The sequence below is a fragment of the Felis catus genome, chromosome C2 (genome assembly GCF_018350175.1).
Source record: "Felis catus isolate Fca126 chromosome C2, F.catus_Fca126_mat1.0, whole genome shotgun sequence".
Taxonomy (NCBI): domain Eukaryota; kingdom Metazoa; phylum Chordata; class Mammalia; order Carnivora; family Felidae; genus Felis; species Felis catus.
The window spans coordinates 140,595,862-140,619,803 of NC_058376.1; the positions used below are offsets into that span (position 1 = coordinate 140,595,862).

Consider the following 23,942-nt stretch of genomic DNA (forward strand, 5'->3'; position numbering starts at 1 on the left):
AGTGGATGTTTTGGGTCATCACTGCATAATATTATCATAAGTAAATAATAAGTATTGTAAGTAAATTAAAAGAACTTACAAGTAATTAGAAGTAAATAAATAATAAGTAATAATGTTAAATAGTATTAATTACGCCCCTACTTTCCCAAAGGGAATAAGGAACAGTTCAATATATACTGCTTCCTGCAAATGCCTGATACCATTGTTCTCCTTGCAAAGTATTTTTTGCAACATTCCAGTCTCCCGGGATCATAGGAAACACGATTGTGCAAATGTTGCCTCTCCTTTTATAAGAAATCAAATAATTTTAAAACAGAGGTAAATGAAAACTTTTCAGCAGCATATATTTTAATTATAAAATTAGGAAGAATAGCATCCCCATTCCAATTACTTTTCAACTCAAATCAATAGAACTTCAATTAACTACGTTTTTAAAATTCAATCAAGAAAAAAATCTGAAGCATTTAAAGAATGCTATAAATTATAATACATTACCCTGAGAAAAACCCACTGATGCATTTTACATATTATTGAATATTCTTTACAATCTGCCACTCTGTAACAATTAACTAGGTTTAACCATTAAATAAAGAGAAAACAACACACACACACACACACACACACACACACACACACACACACATTGAACTCCTGAACTTAAAATGATCTCAACAAATCAGACCGGTCTAAGTGAACTTTAGTAAACCTAGGGAGAGAGCTTTCTCCTGCCATGGCTTTCTTTGCAGTAATCGGGAAAGTTTAATCCTGGAGGGAATGTGTTTTGTTTTACCTTGTCCTGTTAACACATTAATTTTAAGTTCAATTACCAGCTGTCATTTTTCACTTATATAACCATTATGACACAGGGTTATCTTTATTTCTTCCACTTTACTTCTACTTATCCTGTGTATAATCGGTAACACACAACCCCCTTCTTAGGATGAATGGTGGTGGTCCCCCTTAATGTAAATTTAAAGCACTGAACACCAACACTCTAAGGACTGAGTTCTGGAGGGTAAAGGATGGGCAGGGATTGGATGATAAATCACCAATGAAAGCCATTAGAACGTGTCAGTGATTAGTGCTCTGTAAGTGGCAAGGGGAGTGGAAAGAAGGATTCATATTTCAGTTGTCACCTAAATGGTATCACAGGATCTTGAACTACAAAGAGACAAAGAGTTGGTTCTTGCTGCCCAACAAGACTGCTCCAGGTTTCAAAGAAAGAGAGTATTTGTCACCAAGACTACTTAATTCAGTAAGCATTTATTAAGTACCTACTGAATGCCAGTCACAAAGCCATAGGGGAAACTGTACCTGCTTGCTTGCTGGGTGAAACTCCACGGAAGAGCAGTAGTATCAGCTTGAAGAGTATCAAGCTAGTAAATCATTCAGATGACCCAAACAGGACATAAATAAGTCAAAGGCAAGACAGATTAGTCAGGCCTCTTTCACTGATGAGAATTAGAACCCCAATTTTCAAAACCTAATCAAAAAAGGAGCTTTAGCGGAAGGAATCTGAGGCATCCTCAGACTGTGAGTAATTGCACGAGTCAGGCTGCCAAGATGCCCACAGCACCTCCATCTCTCACCTCGGCTTCTCCCTATTTCTTTCTTTCTTCCCAGTGACAGATGGCGTTTTCCATAACTATGGCCGATTTCAACCTGGCTCCTACCTGCTCTGGTGAAGTCACCAGAGAATGCCTGAGGCCCACCCCATCATCCCTAATCACACGGACCAGCAGAACACTGATGTCAAAACACATGTGAACTGTGCTTTCCTCATAGTGCTTCCCAATGTGCTTTTGAGTTCAAACAAGTGTTCGTATTTTTGTGTGCAACTTTTTCTTGTTTAAAGTTTTAGTGGCATGTATAACATAACACAATGAAAGCCATGTAATAAAAATACGTGTAGGTCAAAGACACTAGAATTCTAAGTTATATTTGGGAGATGGAACGATAAGTGATTTTTCTAATTCGCATTCTCCAAACGTTCTGTAATATGATTAATCTAACGATGAAAAATATTATTGCATATTTTAAATTATTTTTAATGTTTATAAATGCCTAAAATGTGTCTAATTCTGAGAAGTGATTAATATAATCTATATTTTGGTGATGAAAATAGCAATGTTCTCTTATAAAAGTCTTCTCTCTTTCGAGGTAAGAAAATATCAAAGATATATCTTTTCCTATATGTAATAAAATACGAAACTATTATTAATTGTGAACACCTTAGGACTTTTGAGAATTTAAGGAAAATCAAATTAACACTATCACAATCTAATTTCAATGATCACCAATAAAAACAAGGGTATAACCTAACACCTATTTAAAAAATACTTGCATGTATGAAATAATCAGCATAACTACAAATAAACACAAGTCAGGGGTCAAAATGCTGTTGCAAAGTTCTTTAAAAAGCGTTTGCTGGTTGAATGTTATTTAGCCTTAAGTAGGAAGGAAATTCTGACACATGGTACAAGATGGATGAACCTTCACAACATTATGCTAACTGAAACAAGCCAGTCACAAAAAGACAAACACTGCGTGATTCCATTTATATGAAGTACTTAAGAGTAGCTGAATTCACAGGGACACAAAGTAGGATGTGGGTTGCCAGGGGCTGGCAGGAGGGGATATGGGGAGTTATTGTTCAACGGGTATAACCTTTCAGTTTTGCAAGGTGAAAAGTTCTGATGACGGATGGTGGTGATAGTTGCACAGTATAGATGCACTTAATACCACTGAATTGTGCATTTAAACATGGTCAGGATAGCAAAAGAGTCTCCAGCAAAATAAATAACTATTGCTCGATTCTGACAAAGGCAATACTAGCAAAAAAAGGTACAACAAAATGGAACTTTACAACATTGATAATATTAATGACCATCTGAGATAGCTATATAAATAATTTTCAGAGAAAAATGCTATCAAGTAGGAAAGCTAAAATACACAGATAAGCAGGTCTTTCCCTGGTTTGTTTCATCAGATGTGGGAGCAGCCTTAATATAGATGTCCTTATTAAAAGAGACATGTTGGGGCGTCTGGGTGGCTCGGTCGGTTGGGTGGCCAACTTCGGCTCAGGTCTGATCTCATGGTTCAGTTCATGAGTTCGAGCCCTGCCTCGGGCTCTGTGCTGACAACTCAGAGCCTGGAGCGTGCTTCAGATTTTGTGCCTCCCTCTGTCTCTGCCCCTCCCCCGCTCGTGCTCTCTTTCTCTCTCTCAAAAATAAACAAACATTTAAAAAATTAAAAATAAATAAATAAATAAATAAATAAATAAATAAATAAAAATAAAATAGACTCGTTTACTTACACCCCATCTTGTCAGGACCACAACCTGGAAGCTCATTTCCTGAACTGAGATACACCCCATTACGCACCCACTGGTCATGAGCATACAAAATATATAAAAAATAAAAATCTTGGTCCTTGAACGTTTACGACAATTTCACGTTGTCTGACTAAATATATGTTGAAATGGTCAAGAGTTAACAAGGCCAGAGTACAAAAATCTAATATTTAAAGGTCCTTTCAGAGAAGAACAGTCCTGCAGCTGGCTTTCAGAGGGAAGGAGAATGCAAGCTAGCAGATGACAGTGAAGGATGATGTGCCACCAGTTAAAAATAAATGACAGAGGAGCCCACACAAAGACAGGCCAGGGAGGTATGAATTTAGAGAATGGTGAACAAACCAGCCAAACTAAGGTCAAGGACAAAAGTAAGACAGAAGGAAGTCAAAGCATGTATGGCCTGAGTTTGAAGGTCAAGGCAGGTTCTGAATCTGGCAGAGGGGGAATGATGGGAAGGCACACGGCTGGCTACAGGAGCAACAAATCACTGGCTGCAAAGCCAGTCAGTGAAAAGCAAAGGAAAAGGACAACAGGGAACCAAAAAGTCCTGTAGAAATGATGATTTCACACTCTCGAATATAAGCTACCTACACACACGGTTTAGTAAAGATATGATGAACACTGTATACTAGTATGATGGATTTTCTTTTCTTTAAACCTCATCCCCGCTGTTTTCATGGGTTCACATATGCACGACCCATTTCTGAGTTAAGGGCAGGCCACTCTCACATTAAAATTGAGCATGTCACACCAATGCCACAGCACCCATTCCCAGGAACGTGCAATGGCCAATTGATAGAAATGGGCTTTTTGACAGGAAACTCCCAGGACGCAGTAACTCATGATGGAAAATACCACCAGAGAAAAGATAGCAGTACTATATTTTAGCTCAGCAGGGAAAGTAACTCAATTGTTCTCCCTGATTATGAATAGACGAACGTTTCGTCCAACAGCTGTAATTTGCAACGGAATGTCTTATGTTCTCTCCTGAAAACTGAGTCAGGTTAATGGTTTTCTGCGTGCTGCAGAAAACACACATTTATTTCACGTTTATTTTCACATTTTATTATTAGTATTTATTATTATTATTTTCACATTGTATTCACACTTATTTCAGAGAAGTAAGTAAAGATTTTTCAAAACGGGCTAGCCATTTTAAGAAATATAAGACATTGGTCAGTTAAATACTACATATATATATATACACACATATACATTTATATTTATATTTATATATGAGAATATCTTAAGTCAAATGAGGCTGAGATTTTTTGCATAAATGCTGGTTTTAGTAATAACTGTAAAAATGTGGAAAAAGAGAAGATTAAGTTTGGATGAAAAATAGGAGGTTAAAAAAAGATACTAACTTGGCTTTTTGGTTCTTAGTTGCACTAACTGCTTTGATTTAAAACTATTGATTATAGAGGTTGAAATAAGACAGACATCAGAAGAATAACTGAGCAAAGGAAGGAAGGGAGGAGGAGAGAGGGAGGGAAGAAAGAAGGAGGGAGGAGAATTAGCTAGCTAGGTAGTTACTTAGGAAGGAAAGAGGAGGAAGGGAGGAAAGGAAGGAAGCAGGGAGGGAGGGAGGGAAGGAAGGGAGGGAGGGAGGCAACTAGACCTCTTTGAACAAAGCATCACAACTTAGTATTTAGTATTCTTACTTACACAATTAAAAATTTTGTCTAATTCTTTAAGAAATAACTTCCATGGATATACTGTACAACTGCAGCTCAGAAACCTTGCAATATTTACACATAGTCCGAATAGTCTTTGCATTAATTCTTGAGAAATAAAGAGGGGATACTCAAAAAGTGATTCCTGGGGCGCCTGGGTGGCGCAGTCGGTTAAGCGTCCGACTTAAGCCAGGTCACGATCTCGCGGTCCGTGAGTTCGAGCCTCGCGTCAGGCTCTGGACTGATGGCTCGGAGCCTGGACCCTGTTTCCGATTCTGTGTCTCCCTCTCTCTCTGCCCCTCCCCCGTTCATGCTCTGTCTCTCTCTGTCCCAAAAATAAATAAACGTTGAAAAAAAAAAAAAGTGATTCCTGCAGAGGGGTGGGTACCCAGACAGCAAGATCCACGTCAGACCCCGTATTTCCAGATTGGCAACCCTCACAAAAGCTGACTTGTCCCAACATTTACTCTGCCTTAAACTTTGAGTTTTAAGTTTCAGTCTGAAAATGACTTTCTTACAAAAAGTTATTTTACACTCTTACCTTTGTGCCTTTGTGTACACAGTCTACAATTTTTCTGCAGCATTCTTTACTTTCACTCTTAAAAGTGTACCACCTGATTTATCATGGAGGTCTTTCAGTCTCAGTCATGCCAGCCCTGCACTCATTTTTCCTAAAAACTCAGAGATGGGTTTCTGTGTTCTGTAATAATGAACTTCATCCCTTTGTACAAATTAAACCAGGCATAATAAAGCAGTAGGTAAATGAAAAACTAGATTAAAAAACAAAAACGGAAACAACTGACCAATCTACAGCAGGCTCAGCTTTTTTGAGAGAGAGAGAGAGAGAGAGAGATTAAGGTGCATGCAGGCAACTGGTGTGAAGGTCACCAAACAAAATGTTGCAATCTTAAAGTGCCATGGACGTGTAGACCATGTTCAGCAGCAGCTCCTCATTCGCGTGACTCTCTCTTTACTCATTGTGATCATTCATAAATGTGCATTACGATGGCATGCTACATTTGCAGTAACATGTTTTGAAAATTAGGCACGTTTTCTCCTTTAAACTCGAATAAAAATTCTTAACATAACTTTTTAAAATTTGGCTCCCCAGACCCAGCTTTCGTTAGAGGAGAAGTGACCTGCCAGCTCAAAATTCCATCAACGGTTTCTTCAGGACAGGTAGGAGCTTTGGCAAATCTGTCCTTTAATTACTCACGATGTATCTGCTGACGGAGTTTAAATTACCAAATCGTTTTGGTCCGAAGTTTTCGGATTTTCACGGGAAAGAGCTGAAAGTCAGAAGCTGCCACATGTACCGTATGTACCTCGAGCTTTCTAAGTCAAAGTCAGGAGGAAGCATTCCTTGTCCGGGGGCCTCCGTTCGTCTTCTGTCCGCTCCTGACCTGCTCTTCCCCTCTTGGCAATGACAGCTCCTTGCAAAGCAAATAGCTACCCACTCTGAAAGGAAATGCTCATCCTCTCAGTCCATATTGCAAGTACTAAACAACCTTGAGAGTCATCTAGGGAGTGAACGAGGCTTGCAGCAGATAAGCACAAAGCCGACCTTTAAACCCCAGCCTTTAATAGAGCATTGGGTTATTTCACTGTGTGTTTGCTCAACAGTTTCAGGGTCACAAGGGTCTGCGTTTACTGAGGTGGGGCGAACCCGGGAACCTTGCTCCAGCTCCCACATTGCAGCTGATAGAAGAAGGTTGGGGGCTGGGCTAGTAGAGGCCTCAACCCCCATCCCTAAGTGTAGCCAGTATCACAGGCTGTTAGAACACATTTTTTAGCATCTGGCGATCATTGGAGGGCACAGGTTGGCTGACTGGCTCTTAGCCACCAACTTTAGAAAAAATGAGAAAGACTCTTGGGGACCCAGGAGTGGAAGATCTTCTTCTTTGCTTTCACCTTGTCACAGTGCCACACTGAGTCCTAGAGCTAGAGAGAAGAGGAGAAATCAGTAATACCTGTCCTATCTTTGTTAAAAATATGATATTTTATTCATCATGGACTTTTTTCACCAATTTTGACTTGTCAAAATAAGACACTGAAATGTTTATGCTGATTAACTTAGTTTTTTGATGCCCAAGGTGAGTGAGGCCTTGTTCACCTCACCCTAGTACTCGCCCTGCTCCTCACCTACCTCACTGTTCCTATCTTATGTCTGACTCTACAAATGGAAGCAGATCTAGGCAGGGTGTTGGAGATGCTTATAGTTGATGCAAGAAGTGGAGACGAGCCCAAAGCAGACAAGAAAAACGTTAGTGAACATCTACCACGTTCCAGGTTCTATGCCAGGCATTTATTTACATTCTTTCAGGTCCTCACCCGTGAGCAAGACATACTAAAATCCATTCAAGGAAGCTGAGGTTTTGAGAAACATGCTTCCTTCCACTTTCCTTCACCCCAGGAACTGGTCCTACAAATCACCTGGAATTCAAGACAGAAAACTGAGAGTTGTCCATGATTCTTCTTGAACCGATAGAATCTTACTGCCAACACTTCTAACTATCCGTGGCCATCCAGCTTGTAAGTGGGGGAGGAAAATTCAAAAGATGGTCTATTTGAGGACAATCTCCATAGTCGTTGCCATATTTGCCACCTCTCCAAAGCAAGTCACTGAATGTTTTGATGTGCCATTGGCCAGTCCAGGACAAGGCTGGCTCACTTTCAAGTGCTGACTGTTCTGCAAATTTACTCAGTACATTGTAGTTTGATCTTGAACACAAGCTCTATCTCTGGCCCAGGACACCACTCTGGGCACCAGATTTGAGCTTTCTCACATCTCCACTTGGATATCTCATAGACATCTCAAACTCAGACATCTAAAACAAGATACAAACCACCATTTGGGAGCCTGGGTGACTGAGTTGGTTAAGTTTCCAACTTTTGATTTCGGCTCAGGTCATGATCTTGCGGTTCGTGAGATCTAGCCCTGAGTTGGGCTCTGCACTGTCCGTGCAGAGCCTGCCTCGGATCCTCTGTCCCCCTTCTTCTCTGCTCCTTTCCCACTTATGTTCTCTCTCTCTCTCTCTCTGTCTCTGTCTCTCAAAATAAATAAATGCACATTAAAAACAAAAAGATCCAAACCATCATCAAAACCTTTTCATTTACATATTATTAATATGTATTAATATGTATGTAATACATATATGTATGTATGTACATACATACATAATATGTATGTAATACACACATACATAATAATATGTATGTAATATTATTACATACTTATTAAAGTGTTCACTGTGACAGATATTCTTATGACGCATATAGTGCATTACTGACTCATTTAATTTTCATAACAACAGTACAAGAAGATTCTTATTATTATTTACATTTTACTACTGAGAAAACGATGGCATAGAGAAGCTAATTTGCCCACGGTCATATAGCTTGTAAGAGGGGAAATTCGTATTTTAACCTAATCAGTCAAGCTTTAGAACACACACTGTTAACCATTACACCATATCTTCAAAATCATTTAAAATGCATTCATCATATTGGTTTTCCAGCACCCCATCTTTGCCCAAGCTACTGTCACTGCTTGCTTAAGCAAGTTCAAAAGCCTCTTAAATGGTCATCTTGGTTCTCTTTCTACCTTACTTCCACACAGCAAGAAGCAGCCAAGAGGGCTTTTTTTAAAGTTTACATCAGATCATGTCATTTCCTCTGCTAAAATCCTCCAAATCATTCAACTACTTTCTGAATCAAATTCAAACTCCTGAATGTGGCCTACAATCTGTTATGTGAACTGAGGCTTCTGCCCTTTTCTGAGATACTATCTCTTACCATTTTCCACCTCACTTACCACCTGTCGCTCCCACTGGCCTTATCTTTCCTTGGACCCAGGAAACTCTTTCCTGCCTCCTGGCCTTTGCATATGCTGTTCTCCATGTTTGCAATGCTCTCCTCCTCCCCTGGCTGGCTTCATCTAATCCTCCATATGTCTCAGCACACTTCCCTGACCTGTTAGCCTAAAATAGAACTCCCTACTATTCTCTCTTAACACCTGTTCTTTTCCTTCACAGCAATTTAAAAATGTTTAAGTCTAGGTTTCTTTGTATTTTTACTTGATTATTGTCTGTGAGCTCCATATGAGACAATCAAGGTCTGTTTTATCTACCACCTTACGGCCAGCACCTACCCCAGAGTCTGAAGTAGACAGTACAGTTAATTTTTAAATGAATGAGTTAATCCTGGGAAGCTCATAAATAATTAACATCATTGATTTTAGTAAGAGAAATCCCTAAAAAGAAAGAAAATATGTATACATATATATATGTATATACATACACACACATGTGTGTATATTATACTTCTTTGTTTCTAACATGTAAACAAAAACTATGAAACCAAATATTCAATCTTTGGAAAACACATAGGAGGTAATAAACAAAAATTCTAAAGAATGATTTTGAAAGACCTTATAGCATATCTAGCTTTTTAAAAGTTCTTGTGTTGTTATCATGACAATCCCAGTAAGATGGGAACCAAACTCCCAACTTTTCTTACTTAATCAGAATACACAGTGGTGTTCTGTAACTATCAATGATAAGCTATGGGAGTTTCAATCACATATCTTTTGACTACTTGTTTCTCTTCATAACTTAGAGACTAATTTTTTTTCATTGCTGCCAAATCTATCATCAGGAAATAACTAATTTTACATTGCATGTGATTTTCTGTGATCCTGTTGTGTCATAGATGTTTTAGGAATAAAGATAGATTCTTCATGCCTCTGTATAACAGATAATTGTTTGGATTAAGATCAAGTTACCTGTTCTTTAGGATTCCAGTACTTCTAAAAAAGTAAATGAAGGCATTCAAGAATGGAATTTGTATTTTATTCGGGACATATGGCAGAAAAACTTTGCAAATCATATATCTGATAGGGCATTTGATCTAGAAATATATAAAGAATTCAATAATATGAAGACAACACGATTTAAAAATAGGCAAAGGATCTGAGAGGACATTTCTCAAAAAAAAAGATACAAAACTAATCAATAAGCAAACATAAGACAAGATGCTGGACATCATTGGCCAGAAGGGAAATGGAAATCCAAATCCCAGCAAGATACCAGATACTAGTAATCCAAAGAGTGGAAAATATTAATTGCTATCGATCATGTGGAGAAATAGGAAACCTTATATTCTGCGGACAGGAATGTAAAATGCTGCAGCACTTTGGAAAACAGTCTGGCAGTTCTTCAAAAGATTAAAAATAAAGCTACCATATGACCCAGCAATTCTACTCCTAGGTAGGTATATACCTAAGAGAAAGGAAACCATATGTCTACACAAAAACTTGCACATAAATGTTCTTATCAGAATTATGCATAATACCCAAAAAGTGGAACAACCCCAAGTTCATCAACTGATGGATGGAAAATAAAATGTGATACGTCCATGTAATGGAATATTATCCAGCAATAAAAAGAAATGAAGTACTGATACATGCTACATAACAGATAAGCCTTGGAAATATTTAGTTAAAAACTCCAGTCACAAAAGACCATATATTATTTGATTCCATATATATGAGATTTCCAGACCAGACAAATTCATTGACAAAAAGTACGTTAGTGGTTGCTTAGGGTTGGGGGTGAAATGAGGAGTGAGTGCTAACGAGTACCAGATTTCTTTTGGGGGTGGTACAAATGATCTAAAATTAGTGGTGATGGTTGCACAGCTGTGAATATATTTAAAAAACCATTAAATTGTACACACGCTTTAAATGAGTGAGTTGCACGGTATAGAAATTATGTCTCAATAAGGCTGTTAAGAAAAAGAATGGGATACACTTTTTACTACTCTTTAAAACTAGACCTATGTTTGGAATTTACAAGGGTGGGTATGGCTTAACCAAACAGTATCTATAATTTGCTTTCAAGAAAAGAAGATGAGTTTTAGATGCAATTTAAGAATTTATGATCTCCCTCTCTTAAAATTCCTAGTCTCTCATCTGACACTGTTTAGAGGCAGACTCAAAGTCCTTGGTTCAGATATATAGGTTTTTAAGAGTGGGGCAAGATGTAAAAGATGATGATTTTAGAGTAAGAAAAAACTAAGGCCCCGGGTGAATAAACACCTTTCCCAGGATTATAAAAGTAAGGAGAAAGAGAATCAGAGCTTTCCAGATTGACGCTTTATTTTTAATTTTTCAACAGCACTATATGAAATGCAGAGCAGTGAATGGCATTTTCCAAAATGGCACCAGCCCAAAGTTCTACACAACTAAGTCTCATATATGGAGAAGGAATTCCACTCAATGTATGAAAAGAGCAAGGATGAAGTCCACACAGTGATTGCTTCTTCTTGATTCATTCCTTCAATCAACTTTGACCAGGTGTTTGTGTTCCAGGCACTGTGGGGATGAAGACTTGACTTTGTTTTTAAAGACAGCAGAGACTAGGAAGTTTAGATTCTGGTCTCTTTCTTTGGCATTGAACACAGAATGGCCACCTCCATCACCCATTCCTAAGTAGGGTTGGAAGGCATCGCAAATGGATGTTCCATTTGATTTTGAACCCTGTCCTCAATCTTCCCAGCAAAACCTTTCTTTTCCTCCTTTCCCTTCTTTAAACACTTGCCTCTGAGATCCTGAGAGATCTCACCCAACTTGGGGGCTTCAATTATCCCATGTGTTCTGCCAGTGCAGGAGAAATGTGAATTCAAAAAGTGATTTGGTTTCTCAGTGTTGCTGAGGGTTGAGAATGCAGCATGGCTTCAGTTAAATCATTAATTATGACTCAATTTATTGTGTGCACACACAAGCGGGGGAGGGACAGAGAGAGAGAGAGAATCCTAAGCAGGCTCCATGCCCAGCACAGGGGCCCGAGGCAGGACTGGATCCCATGCTGGTGATATCATGACCTGAGCCAAAATCAAGAGTCAGTCGCTCATATGATGGAGCCACCCAGGCACCCCCATTATGACTCAATTTAAAACACTGGTATCGTCATGATACTTGGAAAAATAATCAGACTAGTCAATCTGTTAGGACAGAAATTTTGACCTCACAATTTTTTACTTCTATATGCCTTTGCTACCTTCCCCTTTCCAATTTTCCTCTATTCAGAAAATCTAAACTGCCTAAGAAAATTCTGGCTTCCTTCCAAGGGGATATTTTATTAACAGGCAGAGAAGAGAGAACTGTATTATAAGATTCAGTGAAATACAGGATTGATTTTTACTACTGCATTTCGTCTGGCTGATGAGGAGAAATGGATGTGCCAGGCCTAGTGCTGGTTTAAGTGCGATGGAGAATGTGGCACTGCTGTTTTGACATCACTATTATTGTTCTACTCTCTGGAATACATTTTTTTTTTAAAGCATTCTATCAATCGCTTCACTGAATTTCTCTGCAAACTATTAACTTCTCGCGTTAAGTCGGTAAGAAAGAAAGCATACGGTCTTTTTAGATTCTCAGAGCAAGGCATTTAAAAATAAGCTGAAAGTGTCCATAAAGCTGATAGGAATGCGTTCATTTAATCTATGTTGGTTGTCACCAGTTAGAAACTATCTCAAAAGGAAATCAGTTTCCTCTCCGTTTTCATAGGAGACTATGAAATAGAGTTTTGTACTTAATAGTGATAAATGTGTATAAACATCTTCCTCTCATTCAGTAATCAGTTTGTATGCTCTCCAGTTTATTAATAATTCTCTTTCAGAGTTTTTATTCATTTGGCTCAGACAGAGCATTGCCTAGCCTACACAGAGAGTAAGGGGGCAAAGGCAGGGGATTGCGAATTCACTTAATTTCTAATTTGTCATTCTAGAAAGAGTTTTTAGAAAAAGAGGACGAAACTAGTGTAAATTGTGGGCTTTGAGGTATTTAGGTGTCATAGATTTGCAAATCTCACCTAATTGTGTTACTAATCAGGCTTTATTGGACTACACAATATTTGGAAGAAAGTAGGGGAGAAAGGGAAGGACATCTCAGTAGAAAGGAACCCAAGATGCTTTCTTAGCCTATACTTTTCTAAACTAGCAGGACAGATTTCTCAGTGAGGAGATTTGCCTTTAGAGAAAGGTTAGGCACCTTTGGAAGCTACATGAGATCATCAGGGTCTTAATGGTAGCAATTATTCAGGCATTGCTTCGGTGATTTAAATCAGAACTTCTCAGGCATTGACGAACCACCGGGGCAACTGGTTGGCAGATTCCAGGGAGAGCCTGAGATTCTGTGTCTCTGATGAGCTGCTCTGGGGCTGGCCCAGGGTCCACATCTCAACAGTGAGGTTCTGAGAAAATGTAGCAAGGTAAAACAAAAGAAAACCACTTTACGTCTACACCACAGTGGTCATGGTGGGCTGGTAATACCTGCCACACAAATGATTTCACTTCATCTTTCGTCCTAAAAGATGAAGCAGCTTAATTTGGTTGACCACTCAGCTGTCAAGCTCTCTTCAGGTCTGCTTAGCAGAGCTCAAGACCCCATTACTTTCATAGAAGCCTGAAATTATGGCTTGCCATTTATATTCAATTGCTGTTTGGTATTACAAAAAGAGTAGCTTTATTCTCCCCAAATGCAATATCTTTGACTTTCTGTGAGTTCAACATTTTCAACTCTTTCAGACCAGTCAATAGGATACTAGTTCATACATTGACTGCTAATAATTTAGCCTATTAGTTTCAATATCCTCCATCAAACCTTTTATAGATGGTAAAAGTGACTGAGTCGAGGCATCTTCTCCTTCCCCCGCAGTGTAGCAAATGTTGTATCAGTAGCCTGCAAGAATGAATGTTCCTCTGTAAACACCCAACTTAAGCCCTGGGAGAATTAGACTCCTATTGGTCAAAAAGAAAGACCAAATTCCAAACCAATAACAGTGACATAACAAGAGAGAAGACATTTAGATGGAGCCTCAGATGTCCATGGGGAATGGCCTTTAATCCTCAAATAAGTTGCATATTATAAATACGCTAAAAGAAAAATAATCAAGGTACCTAGTTTTATAGAAGTACTCATAATGTAAGTATTAATTGAGAATGTTATTTATTTGAATTGTGGAGGCACAATGCCACATTTTTACCTTCAAAATACACTTCAGTAAATGGAAGAAAAGCATTACATTTTAGCCATTCGATTCTAAGACATTTCAAACAACATAGATCACACGGAGACAAATGTCTTACCAACTGTCCCCATTAATTTGCTCCCACTTCCCCTAAAAATTTAGAATGTTTTTCTATATACTTTAAGGAGATTCCATTTAGCGCATTTTCCTAATGGGATTTGAGAATGTATTATCTGGTAAACTCTGTCATTTCAATAGCAAAATAGAAAAGTTAAAAGAACAGCCTTATCTATTGTGATTTATCTTTCTAAATTTAAGCAGAAGTTTTTTCCTTTCTTGTTTTATATCACACTGGGGAGATAAATCAACTGTTTAAAATTATAAAGCTAACATTATCAGGAGCATCACAGAGTTTAGAGATGACCAGAAAAAAATGCACTGAAAAACAACGTACCCTCAATTATTTGCATTAACAATGGGGGCAGGGACATAGAAAACTGTTAACCCACTGTGTGGGTTTGGTAATGTTCATGATTTTTTTTTTTTGCACTAGACTTCGAGATTTCTTTTTATCTTCTTAACATGTTATGCAGACGAATATTTATATAATTTTCTTCTATTCCTTTAACTTAATCTATTCTAAGTGGGAGGAACATGAATGTTTCACTCTGTATTTCATTAAGTAATTGTTGAGTATCTTGAGAGTTAGTTATTTGGCTGTGAGATCATGTCTGTGAAGTTATTTTGTAGTTAGGATTCAGTGTTAGTATGAAAATTTTTAGGGGTCCCCTCTAGAGCTGGCTGGTCTCAGAAACAAATGAGGAACAGGTGAAATGTGTAACAAATGCTTCCCGCCATCTCTGTTTCCATTTACTAATACTCTATTCCTGCAAAAACTGTCACAATTTTAGTTGGTAGGACTCCACGTGTTCCTCTTATAGGGTTATTGGAATTGCTGCAAAAGATGCCAGGAGATCGAACAATTATAAAGACCAAAAGGATACTGCTCAAGTGTAGGGGTTTTCAGGCTACAGACTGTGACTTCTGAAATTGATGAAAAATTTGCATTTATTTTCAAATATACCATTTTCTAGGCAACGATACAGGTTCTCCAATGGTTCCACAATCCCTAAAAGGTTAAGAACCACCACTAACAAAGAAATTTACACCAGCAAGGAAAAAATCCATCAGAATCACTTCGGAGAGCCTAGCCCCAGTTTTTAGTTTTGAAGTGAGGCAGGTCTGGGTTCAAGTCTGTATTATGCCATTCACTACCTATGCCATCTCAGGCTACAGTTCTTTTCTCTATAAAGTTGGGATAAAACTGGAGCTTACCTCCTTGAGCTGTTGTGAAAATTAAGTATAATGTCTGTAAAGAGCTTGGCACATAGCTGACACCCTTTACATTCTCAATAAATAGTAGCTACTTCCATTTTTACCATTATTATTATTTGTTTTATTGGCATTATAAAAGACAATGGGAAGGCAGAGGCTTTATCTGCCAAGCAGTAAGGTAGATTATTCTAACACTTCTTGCACATGGCTAATAAAACAGTGGTGTGGCTAATTAGCTTAATGATTAAGTCATCTCTGACCGAGTCAGAGATAAACAGATTTGTTCTCTAAAGTGATCTGATGTTATTTACTTTAACTATAGCATATCTAATCTAAGGACATGACTTTGGGCTTTAAAGACTCACTAAAAATTTTTCCAAGAATTGTCTAAGTTATAGAACAACCATGATTTCTACACTCAAAGGTTTTCATACAGCAAAATATTCAAAGATTTTGTATTCAGCTATGTTCAAGATGACATGCTTCTTGTTGAAAAAGCGATGCTTTTCTTAAATGAACATTAATGAGACTTAAAATATCAAGGGCTATCCATAGCAAATTGATATGTAACTATTAAAAATAATTTTAAGGAATAATGTTCACTAACATGAAATAATGTTCATCATACATTAAGGGAAAAAAGCAGTGCACAAAATTATGTGAAGTCTCATCCCATTTTTTACAACAATGACACAGAAAAATGCCTGGAAGGAAATAAACCAACATTTCAATAGTGGGTGGCAAGATGATGGGTGAGTTTCTACATTAAACATCTTTGCTTTTGTGATCCAAATAATGATGAAAGGTATTCAAAATGAATGGCTAAAGATTAAAAATTTGTCAGCAGTGTGATATCCCAGAAAAGGTCCTAGATGACAAGGACTTGGGTTCAAGGCCAAGACATGGGCATACTGAAATGACAACCTTAGACGAGTTACCTCCCCTTCTGGGGGTTAAATATTGCTATCTGGAATAAAGAAGGTTTGAATAAATGATCTCCATGCCTCTTTCTAGTCTGACATTCTCGAATTCCATAAGTACGGCCACATGTTGCAGAAAAGCTCTTTTGTTTTCCAAGCTAGCCCACAGATGGTAAGTGGTGCCACAGGGGTGACATTGGAATGAGGCCCTTTTATTTTCAACCTTTCCTGTGTTGTTGATTTTTTTTTAAGTTTTCTTCTCTAAGGTTTTGTTTTGTTTTGAGAGAGAGAGACAGAAACAGCGCAAGAGAGAGAGAATCCCAAGCAGGCTCCACGCTGTGAGTGTAGAGCCTGATGCCAGGTTAGAATTTACAAAACTGTGAGATTATGATCTGAGCTGAAATCAAGAGTTGGATACTTAACTGACTGAGGCATCCAGGTGCCCAGAATTTTTTAAATAATAAAGATGCTATTCCTTTAATAATTGACAGAAATCAAAGGGAAAAATCATTTGAAATGGGCGAGGGGCTCAGCATACACATGGGCTCACAAACAAATTGAATAAGCTGGTACATAAGATACCTCCAAAATGGATTAACATTTTATTTGACCTAAACAAATCAGTAAAAAAAAAAAAAAAAAAAAAAAAAAAAAAAAAACACACACACACACACAGAATTGATAGCTATAATTCTGGAATAGATGACTCAAGTAAAATAGAACAGGGGAGCCTGAGTGGCTCAGTTGTTTAAGTGTCCGACTTGGACCCAGGTCACGATCTTACAATTTGTGGGTTTGAGCCCCACATCAGGCTCTGTGATGACAGCTCAGAGCCTGGATCCTGCTTCAGATTCTGTGTCACACTCCCTCTCTCTCCTTCCCCTGCTTGTGCTCTGGCTTGCAAAAAGTAAATAAACATTAAAAAATTTAAAAAAAAAGTAAAATAGAACAGACTCTTGTTGTGAGAAGTAGATGGTTTTCTTAAGGAAAATCTCAGATATGAAATTCTTTTAATTAAATGCAGCTATCACAGCATTTTGGGAGCAAGGTATTGCTAACATCATGTCCTGATCCAAACTATTAAATATCAGGCAAATATCTACGTGATTAAAATTGTTTTACATAATAAGTAGCAAGGAAATCAGATTACTTGAAGCCTAAAAATCCAAACAGAACTAAACATGTTTTAAACTGCTACCTTTTGGCCGTGTGTCTAAAATGAATGTGCTAAATCCGACTTTCTATGAGCCCTGAAAAATAGATAAGGGAGAAAATTCTTCTTGGTCCTGCCCAGATTCTTCCCCTGGAGCTAGCAGGTTCTTCAGCTGCCAGTGAGAAGTTTCCTCGAGGTGCTTTTTAAAGGGCATTGAAAAGCGGCAAGCAGTGACCCAGAAGCCTGGGAAAAATACCCAGTTTCTCAGGCTACCAGCCCCACCCCCTTCTGGGCAAGGCACCCAGCTGAGAGGAGCTCATACCCAAAGCTGATCTGCTTCTATGCATGAACAAGAGCAATTTTCCACCCAAACCGTGTAACCTGCTCCCGTCATTGCTGTAGAGTTACACAATTTGGCTTCTCTCCTGGACAGAGGGCAGACTCATCCCACATTATCTATTTGGGCCCTGCTATTGACAAAGAGATTCGTTTGGCCCGATTAGTAAGAACATGGGGCTGTTTTCTGTAGCAAGGGCCAGTTAAGAGGAGAAGTATCTGAAATCTTAACAGAATGTTAAACGGATTACGATTTCTACATAACTTCGTTGGTAGGAAAAGGGTTTGAAGGAGGGGTGAAAGGGCTCTCTTCACACCATCTCGTTTGTAAATTTAATAACAATCCTTAAAGACCTTGCTGATATTATATTTTAAAAGGCACTGGTAATTATGATACTGCTACATGAAGCAAGTTTAAAATTAAATCTGCTTGGACAATTTTCACTACGATTAAAAAAAACTGGTTCAAAGTATATTTGATTTGGGCCTAGAATCTCATGGTGGACAAACTACTTCCCAAAAATTAGAAAGACAGACTTAGAAGCTGTGGATCAGCAAGAATTGCCAACTATTCTTTAAGTACTGATGAACAACCAGGGGTGCAGAACTGCTCATGTAGGTCATATTGCCACCATTTTGGACAATGATGCAGTAATCTGTTAAATGTAATCCTGTACAAAAGAGTTATTAACACTTCAACAATATGTAAAAATGCTCTTTAAAAATGGTTGAATTAACTTTATAAATAGGCACATTTCAGCAGAAATGCACAGATAAAGATAAACCCAGGTCATTAAATTTTGGCCCAACTGATCAATGATGACAATATAGTCTTTTTAAAGGTCTTATCTTAATATCTTATTTTACCTAATATGGATGTTTTACTTCAGCTTATTTTTTGCATATTTACCTCATATAGCTGTTTCCATCCCATTACATGTAGAACATTTTTTGAGTCACTATGTTTCAGGTGTAACGCTTGTAAATGATATGTCACCAGAGTTTGTATTTTTATGCAATCTGGCAATCTTTGTCTTCAAACTGCAGAGTTTAATTCATTTATCTTTATTGTGGTTAAACATATATTTGGACGTATTTCAATTGTCTTATTTTGTTGTTGTTTTCAACTTGCCACACCATTTCCTTGATATTTTTTCCCCTTCTTTCCTGCTCTCTATAATATTAATCAATTGAATTTTTTTCATTCTCCTCCACCAGTCTGGAAGTCATTCTATTTCTATGGAGGTTATTCTTAAATTTGTATACCAATCAAATAAAAAAGACAAGAAACAACAACTGTTGGTGAGGATGTGGAGAAAAAGGAACCCTCGTGCACTACTGGTGGAAATGTAACTGTGGAAAACAGTATGGAATTTCCCCCAAAAATAAAAATAGAAATACCATATGATCCAATAATTCTACTATTGTGTATGTACCCAGGGAAAACAAAAACACTAACTTGAAAAGATACATACACCCTCTATGTTTATTGCAGCATTATTTACAATAGCCAAGACATGGAAACATCTCAGTGTCCACCAATAAATAAGTAGATAAGGAAAATGTGATTTATATACAGAATGGAATATTACAGTCATAAAAAGGATGAAATCTTGCCATTTGAAGCAAAATGGGTAGACCTAGAGGCTATTATGCTAAGTGAAATAAGTCAGACTGACAAAGACAAATATCATATGATCCCACTCATAAATGGAATCTAAAGTAAATAAATACATAAACAACAAAAAAAAACCCAAACCGTAACTATAAATACAGAGAACAAACAGATGGTTGCCAGAGAGGAGGGCGTGGGTGGGTGGGTAAAATGAGTGAAAGGGAGAGGGAGATCCAGGCTTCTGGTTATGGAATGAGTAAGTCACAAGAATAAAAAGCAGAGCATAAGGAATATAGTCAATGACACTGTAATGGGACAGATGGTTGTTATACTTGTGGTGAACAGAACATAATGTATATACTTGTCAAATCACTAAATTGTACATCCAAAACTAATGTAATATTGTATGTCAACTATGCTAATAAATTTCTCTCCTTCTCTAGAATAATACAAAGATCGTGAAAGATATTACTTCCACTTCCTCTTCACCCCATGCTATTATGGTACAGTTGTTAAGTTCTGTATTATTTTTAACAAACACATTAGAAGTAGTTACTATTAGCCAAGCTATTGAAGCAGCCCAAGTGCCCATTGATAGATGAGTGGATAAAGAAGATGTGGTATAGATATACAATGGAATATTATGCAGCCATTAAAAATGAAATCTTGCCATTTGCAACAACATGGATGGACCTAAAGGGTATAATACTAAGTGAGATAAGTCAGTCAGAGAAAGACAAATACCATATGAGGGAAAAAGAGAGAGAGAGAGAGAGAGAGAGAGAGAGAGAGAGAGAGAGAGAGATCAAGAAACAGTCTCTTAACTATAGAGAACAAACCGATGGTTACCAGAGGGGAGGTGGGTGGGAGGGATGGGTGTAATAGGGGATAGAAAAAAAAGAGAAAAAAAAGTAGTTACTATTATATTTAGTGGTGTTTTACCAACAGTGCTTATTTAGATTTCCCATCATGTTTACCAGTTTCTTTGCTCACTATTTTTCCCTGCAACCTACATGTCTTTCTTGGTTCATTCTTTTTTTTTTTTTTTAATTTTTTTTTTTAACGTTTATTTATTTTTGTGACAGAGAGAGACAGAGCATGAACAGGGGAGGAGCAGAGAAAGAGGGAGACACAGAATCTGAAACAGGCTCCAGGCTCTGAGCTGTCAGCACAGAGCCCGACGCGGGGCTCGAACTCATGGACCGTGAGATCATGACCTGAGCCGAAGTCGGACGCTTAACCGACCAAGCCACCCAGGCGCCCCTCTTGGTTCATTCTTTTCTCGTTCAAGTGTATCCTTCAGCAGTTCTTTCAGTAAGGTTAATTAGCCTGGTCTTATTTATCTGAATTGATTTTCAACTCATGCTTAGTTTTGATTTCCACTGTAGCCAGTATAGAATTTGGGGTTCATGATTTTGCTCAACATTTTGAAAATTTTCTGCTCATATCTAGCATCTAGTGTTGCCGATTAAGAGTTAGCTACTGCCTGATGCTTCTTTGCAAGTAATGTTAGTCCTAGACTCTTTACATTTGATTGGCTGCATTCTCATCTGGATGAGTTTAAGGGTGGATTTGCCTTTATTTATCCTGTGTATGACTTTGAGTTTTCCTTTAGTCGTACCTCCATGTCCCAGCTGTACACGAGGTGATTTCCTCAGAGCTATCTTCAAGGCCGTCACTTTCTCCTCATCTTCTAGTCTGCTCTTTGACCAGGTTTCTTCTGCTTATTTTTTCTATTTTCTTTTCTTGATATTTCTTTTATTAATATGTTGGGCTGACTACGCTTACTTTTTAATTATCTTAGTATTTCTTCTTCTCCTATTTACCATCACCACCTTTTTCTTCTTTCTGGGAGACTTTCTCAACTTTACCTTTTACTTTTTACAATCATGTTATTGATTGTTATAATTGGGGATAACTCAGGGTACCTCTCATTCAACATTGTTAGGCCTTTTTTCTTGGGCTGCTCCAATTTCCCAGAAAAGACTTTCAAACTACTGTCTTCAGAGTGAAAGCCTGGTTACTAGGATCCTGAAAACCCAGTAGGGGAAGAGATATGGGAGTCGTGTGTCCCCTGTGCACATGTTTACCTAATTTACACATGTATACACACACACACACACACACACACACACACACACACACACGTATGCACACACACATGATTCTACCGGGCCAAATACTGCTAATTCTTAAAAACAGATCAAGCATCACCTTCTCTGGCAAGTTCTCTGTGATCTCCCACATAGACATCTGACTGAGCCCTTTAAGAAAAACCAGGGTTTCCCCTATCTTGGCAGGTATCCCTTGCCTCTGTAATTGCCTAGTTAGATATCTATCCTTCTCCAGAATCAGCTCTATCCATTTTTGATTTATGGGCTCCTGAAACAGCTACTGGCATGTAATAAGCTCAATAGATTCATGAGTTATTAATTAATTCCCGATGCAGCCCAGTGAAGGGAGCTGCTTGTACATGCAGAAGCCAAATTGGCGCTGGGAAAGCACTTCAAGTCAACTCCACTGTCACAGGCCGTTGGCATCAACATTAGTCCTACCCTTCGCTGTATGGCACCTCAATAAGCCAGCACACCCCAGACAAGGTTTTCCCCTCCGATGCCTGGTTTTCCTTATCAAATTTCTAAGTGTAAATCAGGGAAAGCATTCAACCTACTTCACAGTAGCCTAATGAAATATCTCTGAAAATAATCATTATTGCTTTAAAATTTGAGGGCTTCAGATACAAGTGAAAATCAAAATACATTGGTGCTAAGGAAAACCAAGGTATAAGGAAACCAGGCAAGAAATAGCTACTGGATGTAAGAATAAATGTCATTAACTTATTTAGAGAAAAGTGTTGAAGAGCAACAGACTATGAGCAGGTGTCTGTGCTGCTGAAGAGTGAGGAATGAGGAAAGAATAGAAAATAGTTTGGGTAACATATTTATAACTGTCTTAACAGTGACAGGCAGAGTCTTAGAATCTGCATAAAGCTTCAAATGAGCAAAGGGAGAAATAATCAAACAATCTGATGAAAACTGACACCTTCAAATGAATGAACTCAGTATTTTACAGTTGTAGAATTTTAAAGTCAGACTATCAGTTAGGCTAGCCTCCTTCTCAAGGTGTGAATACTATCCATGACTGTCCTAATTTGGATTCCAAGTAATACTCTCAAAGTTGAAGCCCTGGCTCCATTTGTGGACCCCATAACCAACAGGTGGATTTTAAGACTCTTGAGTCATAGTGTGACCCCCACACACTAACTTTACCCACTGATTCCAGTTTTGGGTATCCCGGAAGTCTGCATAACAGACACAAGCTAGATGCTCTACAAATATATCTCTTTTGTCTCTTCAGAACAACCCTACGAGAAAAGGATTGTCTCTGTTTTAAAGGTGAAGGAACTGAGTCACAAAGTAGTTGGAATGTCGTTAAGAACTCACAAGCAATAAGTGGAGAGGAGCCACTATTGGAGAGAGAGTGTCACATAGTATTTAAGAACATGAAATCCACATGACTGCCTGGATTTGAATCCCAGTTCCACCAGTTACTAGGTACGTGACCTTAGGAAAGTTGTTCAACCTTTCTGAACCTACTTTATAGCTTTGTTTGTTATGAAGATTAAATGCGTTAATATGCATAAAGCATTTGGAACAGTGCCTGGTACTTAGTATGTACCATAGAAGTATTTATTAAATATATAAAAGATTGGCAAAATTATGAATCAAAGCCAGGTTTATCTGGTTCCAATGTATACACTCTTAGCCAAGCCACTGCACCATGCTGATCTCTCAAATGTTTGAAGGCAACTACCACACCTCTGAAGTTTTTCTCTTTTCCATAACCTTCTCTTTCCTCAATCGTCCTCAATATTACCTGCTTTCTAGAATTCTTCCTATCCTTCTGACTTCTGTCCTAACTGGAAAAGTGGGCCCAAAATCGCTTCAATACTTGAAGAGATTACAGTCATCTTCCCAGATTTAGCAAGGTTTTTCTTGTAGTGTAGTAGTTTCCATATGGGGTGCCCAGAGTAGAAGCATCCACATTACCTGGGAACTTGCTCAAGATGTAAATTCCCCAGCTCCAACCCAGACCTACTCAATCAGAAATGCTAGGGATGGATGCTAGCAGTCTGTAATTTAACAAGCCCGCCAGGTGATTATGATTCAGCTCAAGTTTGAGAACCATTGTGTTTTTTTCTTCAGTTTAATTATTTATTTTGAGAGGGACAGAAAGAGAGGGAGGAAAGGGCAGAGAGAGAGGGAGAGAGAGAATCCCAAGAAGGCTCCGCACTGTCAGCACAGAGTTATTGCAGAGCCCGACATGGGGCCGGATCCCATGAATGGTGACATCATGAGCTGAGCCAAAATCCAGAGTTGGATGCTTAACCAACTGAGTCATGCAGGAATCCCAAGAATGATTGTTTTAGTGAAACTTAAGACCACAGTATTGGTTGAGGTACCTACACTGCTTGTTAGATCACACTAAACTGATCACTAACATTCTCCTAGAATTTGGGCCTTCAA

General features: G+C 38.2%; 1 protein-coding gene across 10 annotated transcripts in view; it reads right to left on the reverse strand.

Annotated features, from left to right (window-relative positions):
- The window catches only part of THRB (thyroid hormone receptor beta), a 391,572-nt gene that overhangs the window by 343,227 nt on the left and 24,403 nt on the right, over window positions 1-23,942 (reverse strand). For 2 of the 10 annotated variants that reach the window (XM_045037688.1, XM_045037687.1), the window contains exon 1: window positions 5,570-6,308. The exons of 7 other annotated variants lie outside the window; for them this stretch is intronic. The gene's annotated coding sequence lies outside the window, so the exon portion shown is untranslated. Of the gene's footprint in view, window positions 1-5,569; window positions 6,309-6,353; window positions 7,935-23,942 lie in introns of those variants that run through there. One more of the 10 variants, XM_045037690.1, reaches the window with a different exon arrangement.